Source organism: Lactuca serriola, chromosome 3, assembly GCF_051521515.1.
Source record: "Lactuca serriola cultivar US96UC23 chromosome 3, Lser_US96UC23_V15, whole genome shotgun sequence".
Lineage (NCBI taxonomy): Eukaryota > Viridiplantae > Streptophyta > Magnoliopsida > Asterales > Asteraceae > Lactuca > Lactuca serriola.
Genome location: NC_136410.1, coordinates 60814318 through 60823211, shown reverse-complemented (window position 1 = coordinate 60823211; position 8894 = coordinate 60814318). Strand labels below are relative to the sequence as shown.

Genomic DNA, 8894 nt, shown 5'->3' with positions numbered 1-8894 from the left:
GTTCGGAGACTTCACTTATGATCCTAGAAACAACAACTACATTCTGACCCCTTTCAGGGGCAATTTACCACCTTATGGGAGAGATTTTGCAAACCAAAAAGCGACAGTGAGGTGTACCAATGGAAAGAAACACAATCCTAATTTTCGAATTTTTAGGTAATAATTTCTTGTAGGGGTGCGTGAATGGTTGTATTTATTTATGAATAGCACGTGTATTCATTTATGAATAACATTGTAGTTATGTGTGAATAGTCGTATTCATTTATGAATAACACACGTATTCATTTACGATAGAATGTGTATTAATTTATAAATAACAGTGTATTCATTTGTGAATTGCAATGTATTCATGTCTGAATGATTGTATTTATTTATGAATATTAGTGTATTCATGTGAATCGGTGTATTTATTTATGATTAGATGTATTCATTTTATGAAAAATGATAATTTTTACACTTTCTTTTATTTTCAATTTATGAAAAATGCATTGAATTATTTGTAATTTGATGTGTTTTCATTTATGACTGGAAGTGTATTGATTTGCGATTGGATTTCTATTCATTTTTTTTTGAAAAACAAAAACATGAAATAGTATAAAACAATATTTTTTTTAAGATTTTCTTTTCAGATTTAAAATAAAAGGAAATATTAATTTTTTTAGATAATTTTTTTGAAACGGTCATAAATAATTTTTGGGAAAAATCATAAAAAAAAAATATTTATATATATTTTATTAACTAAAAGGAAATATTAATTTTGTTAGGTAATTAAAATAATTATATCTAGATTTTAGGAAATCAATAATTAATATTTATATAAAGTTACTAATATACCCTTATAAAATAATTGGTCAAGAACTATTCTCGCGTTCTCAACTTTTTAGGTGTTCTCATTTGATCCTCTCTCTCTCTCTCTCTCTCTCTCTCTCTCTCTCTCTCTCTCTCTCTCTATATATATATATATATATATATATATATATATATATATATATATATATATATATATAAGTGACATCCACGTGAACTTTGGGACGGGTTAACATGTTGGAAAGATAGTAGAGTTTACAATTTCTTTTATTCCTAACATATACTTCTATAAATAGCCAGTAGCACCATTGAAAAGCCCCCTCAATTAGCCATGTCGAAAATACCTGATATCCGAATTACCTGCCCGATTTTTCGGGTATCGGGTAAATCAGGTCGGGTAATTTTTTCCAAGTAATCGAGTTACCCGGTTTTTTTTCGGGTCGGGTAAATGGTACATTTTTTGGGTTTCTGGTATACCCGAATTACCCAAATTATTTTAAAAATTCCTTTTTTTTGTAGAGCTTGTACTATATAGCAGGTATTTGATTACGCTTAAACTAACTATCATTATTGTAAAACATAAATATATTTATTATGACAATACGACACTAACAATATTAAAAGTAATTTTTATATATCATCACGTTCTTTAAAACTTAACTCTTTTCTAGATTATAGTTTTTATTGCAACTAACAAATTCATTATCTTAACGAAACTTCAGAACATGGCAAAACTTATGGTTACATTTATCTTAAACATTTTAAACTTTTAAATTAAGATTTTTAGGTATTTGTTTTTTTAACATCTTATTAGATTAGATTAAGTTGTTAAAAAATTAGTTGATATCTCATGTATTATTGACTAAAAAATCTCAATGTTCAAAGCTTGAGTAACTTCGTTTATGTCTCGTTTGTTTATATAAACAAGACTAATAAAGCACGACGTATTTATTTCATTAAATTTATTTTCAGATGAAATTAAAAAAAATATTATATATTTCGGGTAATACCCGAATTACCTAAACCCGACCCGATACCCGAATTACCCGAATTTAATTTGGGTAGGGTAACAGGTAATTTTTCTAACATGAAAACCCCGAATTATAAACCCGAAAAAATTACCCGTTCAACACCCCTAACCTCAATACATGATCAATTCAAAACCCTACTAACTTTGAGAAAAGTATATTGATATGCTTTTACGTTTGGCCTACAACTCGAGCATGAATAGATGCACGAACGTTATAATGATACAAGACAAGCATTATCGACATCTGCTTTCATTTCATATGCTTTGAAGGAGAAGTGGAGGCCGAAGTATTATAATATAAAGCAAATGTACTTATCCTACCACCTGCTTTTTAATTTTATTTTGTTTTCTTACTTTAAATTATTAGGCTGTCAAAAGACAATGTCACATGAAAACAAGCTTTCCAGCCCGAATTATAAGCCAGATGCAATATGTGGTGCTAATTTCACAATTTAAAAAGGAAAATCTTTAGAAAATTTTCCATATTTTAGGATCTTTAACTGTATCTTTAATTTTTGAAAAAAAAAACACTTTAAATTAGAACTAATGTCATAAAAATCCTCAACTTTTCAAGAAATGTTTGATTATATCCTAAGTCCATTTTTATGTCCACAAAAAATTGTCATAATTGCCGTATTTTCCGATTTTACCCTTCAATGGTATTAAGTGTGTTTGGTTCAGTGGTTTGTTGTTCAGTAATTGTCCCTCAAACGCCATGCCCTCTTGCTCGATTTCTATTGCTGCTGGAGACCACAATCAACTCCACCGGTGAGCTTCCTGTGGAGAGAATACGAGCCAGAAACCCACCGGCTGCCATCTCCTGCTCATCACCGTTGCAGCACCTCATTCGATTGTTGAGCAAACCGACAAGCACCCCATGAAGATCGATGCTCCCCTCTGAATCGAACCTCAAGTCCAATGAATCGAACGATGTAACATTTCTTCCCCAGAATTCCACCCCCATTTCTCCCAACCACTGCCATGAAACCCAACGCTTGTCGTCACCCCTGATTGTTTATCAGATGCAAACTTCTACGACTTTACCCACTTCCCACCGCTGCCCTTAATTGTTCATCACCATCATCTCCTTCACCTTAGAGCAAAAAAAATGTATGTTTTGGTTTAGGTTTAATTTCAAGTTTGTTCATTTGTGTTGCTAACCACGATTATGATTTCATCTGTGGTTTTTTAGTTTAAATTTTGGGTATCAATTTATCATAGTTGGGTTTAATTTTTAGGTTTGAGCACCCATGACATCATTTTGGGCATTGAGTTTAGATATGGGTAAGAAAGGGAGGTGGTGGTGGTGGACGATGTCAATGTAGATGTGGTGGCGGTGGTAGATTTCAGGGATGGTAGCAGTGATGTTTGATATTAGATGTGGTGGTGGTTTCTGGGTCACGAATGGATGATCTTGTTCATAGGAATTGATTCCTTGAGACCAACCATATATTGTTAAATGGAATTTGTTCTATTACATGATGTAATTACTTAATTTAATGATATTATAACCTTTTTTTCTCATTCTTTTCTAAAAATAAATATTTACTCTTACTTTTTACACAAGTTTTATTTTATGAAAACAATTGGTTTTTATATTACTTTACTATCTAAGATATGTTACTTTATTATTATAACTAGGAGAAGCTCCCCACTTTAGTGCGGGAAGTGAGGTTAGTGTACGTATGGAATAATGTAACCATTTTATAATTTTTATAAAGAAAATTTGCATACATACCTTTAGAGTAGGAAGTTATAAAGAGTAGGGACCAAAAGTGGCTAATCTCAAAAATATGGGGCCAGCACACCAATTTAGTAAAGAGTAGGGACCAGAAGTGGCTAATCTCAAAAATATGGGGCCAGCACACCAATTTAATATAAAGAGTAGGGACCAGAAGTGGCAAATCTTGAAAATATAGTGGCAAGTTTCTGAAACAACAATATTGTACTCTTCCTCAATGTTATGGGAATTAATTGTATGTATAATTATAATTATTATTAAGTTTAAATTTACATAAAAAATAACATTTTTTTCATAATATATCTTGGATGAACACAACAAAAAATAATATTTCCAGTTTAACAGGCAAGATAATAAAATCATAGTAACATCATATCATATGTTTAACAAAATAGTGTCACTATATTGTTATTTATAGTAACACAATATAATAAGATTATAGAATATAAACAGTGTTGCAAAACTCGATACTAGTTGGTAGACTAGGGAGTACTGAATAATCGGCAGTGGTGAATTTAGCACGTAGAACTCAGTTGTGAATCTTGAACAATAAATCGCATGATTCCCAAATTAAGTAAAGTCGATAAAAAATCAACAACATATGTGTGGGATCGAGTCGGGTCATGTATTATGAAAACTGGATCAACCAGTTCAACTGATTAACACCAATTAGGCATAACCGGTTAAAAATTTTAAAAAACCCGACTGAAATATAACTAAAAAACGTACGGTTTGATGAAAAACTAGTTGATTATTAGTCCATTGATAAAGCGGTGAACGGAGAGTGAAAGTCCTTGTCAGTGTCTAACGTCAATTCTAAAGCGGCGAGCGGAAATGCATGGTTAGAGTTTCTTATTTTTCGCTTTTAGTTTTTTCTTATTTATTTTTTCTAGATTTATAATAGTTAAAGAATCGGGAGGAGTTGAGGCAGGTGCTTCTTTTTATTAGATTCATTTATTTATTTATTGATATTTTGAGAGTGTCGATTAAAATTGACTAACCTTTTGTTATCAATCTCATAATTTAAAATAACAAATTGCCCTTGTTAACTTATTTTTTTTTCCCTTATAAAATTGGTTTTAAGACAGATTTTAGAAAAACAAACTCAAGATAGGTCTTCTATTTTTTTAATAGTTCCTAGTTTTATTTTGCTACATATATTCTAAATAAAGTTAAAAATTTAGTTAGGTCCTTGCACCTACCTTTCAAATATGTTATAGCTTGGATTACGACATACCTCTTCTAAGTTATAATATATTGTGATTGGATCCTAGCCTTAATATTGCATTTGGGTGTTTTATTAAGGACTCTCTTAATATCTAAACTAATCTTGTCCTCTTCCTTCAGATGTCTTCAAACAATGCTGCTTCTGGCTCGAATCCTAATGGCTCCTTTACCCTTATGAACTTGTGTGGGAAAGTCACTTTTGATGGATCCAACTTCAATGAATGGATCAGAAACATTATGATGATTACCCGCTACGAGGACAAAGAATATGTCTTCGATAAGGAGCTTAAAGAGATTGATGAGACCACTGCAACTCCCCAGGAGATCGCTGACTTCCAGGCACATGAAAGGGATGCTACCAAAGTGGCATGCATCATGATGGCCACGATGGCAGCAGAACTCCAAAAGTCCTATGAGGACTTCTACCCTTTTGAAATGCACCAAGATCTGATGGAAAGATACCATCAAAGTGCACGACAAGAGAGGTATGAAATCATCTGCTCCATGATAACAACCATGATGAAGGACGGGAAATCCGTCACGAGCCACATGCAGAAAATGCAAAGGTATGTGGATCGGTTGCTGAAGCTTAATGTGAACTTCCCTGAGGAGCTTGTAATAGATATCATTTTGCACTCCTTACCATCGTGCTATGATCAATTCTGCATGACATATCACATGAATAAGGAAGAGGTCACACTCAGCAAACTTCAAGGTCTTCTCAAGACCGTAGAAACAAGTCTTAAGGGGAAGTTGGTTGTTAACACTCCTACTCCAAACTCCACCCCGGTTTTGGCAATCGGGAAAAGTCGAGGGAAGAAGAGAAAGATCTCTTCGAAGGGTACCAAGGCTAGGACCCTTGATGGCTCTTCTTCAAGTGGAACCAAGAAAGGTTTCGTCACTCCTTCTTCTGACCCAAAAGAGGGTGAATGCTTCTATTGCCATGAAAAATCACATTGCAAGCGGAACTGCCGAAAATACCAGCAAGATGTGAAGGATGGGAAAGTTAAACCCAACCATGCAGGTATTTACACTATCTTATCTAATAACTCACCCCATTCTAACTCTTGGGTCCTTGATACCGGTTGTGGTATTCGTATCTGTTCTGATTTGTAGGGACTAAGAAGAAGTGAGAATGTGGAGCAAGGAAGAATAAACTTAATCATGGGGAATAGGAAAGTTTTACCTGTCACCAAGATTGGACTTTATACTTTATCGCATAGGACAACTCCAAAAGGATGGAGTCTTGGAGTCATTTGACCTAAAGTCAGATGATAGTTGCGAATCATACTTACTTGGAAAAATGACAAAGTCACCCTTCATAGGTTCTTGTGAGAGGGGTGAAGGTTTGTTGGATCTTGTACACACGGACGTGTGTTGGCCCTTCAAACATGCCACAAGGGATGCTAATCGTTATTATTTGACTTTTACTGATGATTACAGTAGATATGGATATGTCTACTTAATCAAGCATAAGTGAGAGACTTTCAAAAAGTTTAAGGAATTTAAACAGGAAGTCGAGAATCAATTGGGAAGGAACATTAAGATGCTTTGATCCGATCGAAGTGGTGAGTATCTTAGTTCAGAGTTCCTTGACTATCTTAGGGAATGTGGGATTGTCTCACAATTGACACCTCCCAGGACACTGCAGTTGAATGGTGTGGCTGAGAGGCGTAATCGAACCTTGTTGGATATGGTTTGTTCCATTATGAGTCGAGCTTCGCTACTAATCTTATTTTGGGGGTATGCCTTAGAGACTGCCACCCATATCCTTAATTTAGTCCCTACAAAGAAAGTTGCCAAAACTCCTCATGAGATGTGGACTGGTAAAGTACCCAAACTAGACCACATCAAGATTTGGGGTTGCGAGGCTTTCGTGAGACGCGAGACTCATGATAAAATCGAATCTCGAAGCGAGAGGTGTATTTTCATCGACAACCCACAACAATCCTTTGGTTACCTCTTTTACAGACCTAGTGAAAATGTGGTCTTTGTAGCTAGAAGGGCTTTCTTTAGAGAGAGAGAGAGAGAGAGAGAGAGAGAGAGTTCATAATCCAAGGAAACAGTGGGAGGCAAGTTAACCTTGAAGAAATTCAAGAGTCAAGCGGTGAAGGAACTTCAAACCCTAGCACTCAACTTGAGGAGGATACTCCTGTTGAGCCAATTGACAAGTCTGTACCTCTGAGGCGTTCCACAAGGGTTAGGAATGTACCTGAGCATTACTATGGATTCCATATTACTGCGGAAGGTTATACACTTATCAATGATGAGACACTGATAAGTTTGGATGAACCTAACAGTTACGCAGAAGCCATGGGAGGCCCTGAGTCAGCCAAGTGGAAAGAGGCAATGGACAGCGAGATACAGTCCATGTATGACAATCAAGTTTGGAACTTGGTTGAGAATGTACCAGGTCGTAAGACAGTAGGGCGCAAATGGATCTTCAAGAAGCAGACCGACATGGATGGTAAAGTACACACTTATAAGGCACGAATGGTTGCAAAGGGATTCTCACAAACTTCGGGAGTTGATTATGATGAGACCTTTTCTCCAGTGGCCAAGATTAAGTCTATTAGGGTTCTGTTAGCCATAGCCGCATTTCATGACTATGAAATATGGCAAATGGATGTCAAAACCGCTTTCCTTAATGGAAAGTTGGCTGAGGATGTTTACATGAGTCAGCCAGAGGGTTTTGTCAATACAGAGTACCCTAATAGAGTGTGTAAGCTTGAGAAATCCATTTATGGGTTAAAGCAAGCACCTCACAGATGGAATCTTTGCTTTGATGAGAAATTCAAGGAATTTGGCTTTTCTAGGAGTGAAGATAAATCTTGTGTATATGTCAAGGCTAGTGGGAGTATAGTTAGCTTTTTGGTATTGTATGTGGATGACATACTACTCATAGGAAATGACATCCCAACTCTATAGGAAGTTAAGTCCTAGCTTGGGAAGTGTTTATCTATAAAGGACCTAGGAGAAGCTGCCTATATTCTAGGGATAAGGATCTTGAGAGACCGGAGTAAAAGACTAATTGGACTTAGTCAGAGTACCTACTTGGATAAAGTGCTGAAGAGATTCAGCATGCAGGACTCTATGAAAGGAGGGTTACCCATCCAGAGTAATGCCGGATTTAGTAAGACACAAAGCCCTAGTACTGAGGATGAGATAGCAGAAATGAGTCGAATACCTTATGGTTCGGCTGTAGGATCGATCGTGTATGCTATGAAGTGTACTCGACCTGATGTAGCCTTTGCCTTGAGCATGGTTAGCAGGTATCAGGGGAACCCTGACAATGCACACTGGACTGTGGTAAAGAATATCCTCAAGTACCTACGGAGGACTAAGGACTGGGTCCTTACCCTCAGTGGAAGTGATGACTTGAGGGTTGTAGGGTATAGTGCTAGCTTTCAGACTGATAGGGATAATTTCGGCTCTCATTCAGGCTGGGTCTTTACCCTAAACAAAGGAGCAATTTCTTGGAAGAGTTCCAAGCAAGAGACAATGGCTGATTCAACTTGCGAATCAGAGTATATTGCAGCTAGCGAGGCAGCAAAAGAGGCGATATGGCTGAAGAACTTCATTGGAGACCTTGGAGTTGTACCAGCTATTAAAGAGCCAATGGAAATTTTCTGTGATAGTGAAAACGTTGTTGCCTTAGCCAAGGAACCAAGGGATCACGGGAGATCCAGACACATCAACAGAAAATACCATTTTATCAGACATCGAATAGAAGAAGGACTCTTCGTGGCAAAGAGGGTATCATCGGATGAGAACCCAACAGATCCCCTCACAAAGGGGCTGTCTCGGATTAAGCATCTCCAGCATGCTCGGAGCATAGGGCTGAAGGATGATATTAGATTCAGTAGTTAGATAACCTCAAAATTTGTAAAGTGTAATTGACATTAGATGATGAATAAAAGGTTTTTTTTATTTATGAGTAAAGTGTTGCTATCTCTTGTCGATCGTTTACTGTATTTCTTTTGCATGTTTTAACTTCCAGAATAATTGTGTTTGGTATATCATATTATTCAAACGTCCACAGTCGGTCATATGTCGGAAGTAGGTATGAATCAAGATTGTCATGATTGG

At 36.0% G+C, this 8894-nt stretch overlaps 1 long non-coding RNA gene across 1 annotated transcript; it reads left to right on the top strand.

The window, feature by feature from the left end:
- The first annotated feature begins 2061 nt into the window (after positions 1–2061).
- On the top strand, positions 2062–3361 carry LOC145092424 (uncharacterized). Its single transcript, XR_013702540.1, has 2 exons — positions 2062–2145; positions 2519–3361. It is a non-coding gene; the product is annotated as an uncharacterized LOC145092424 (long non-coding RNA).
- The last annotated feature ends 5533 nt before the right edge of the window (positions 3362–8894 follow it).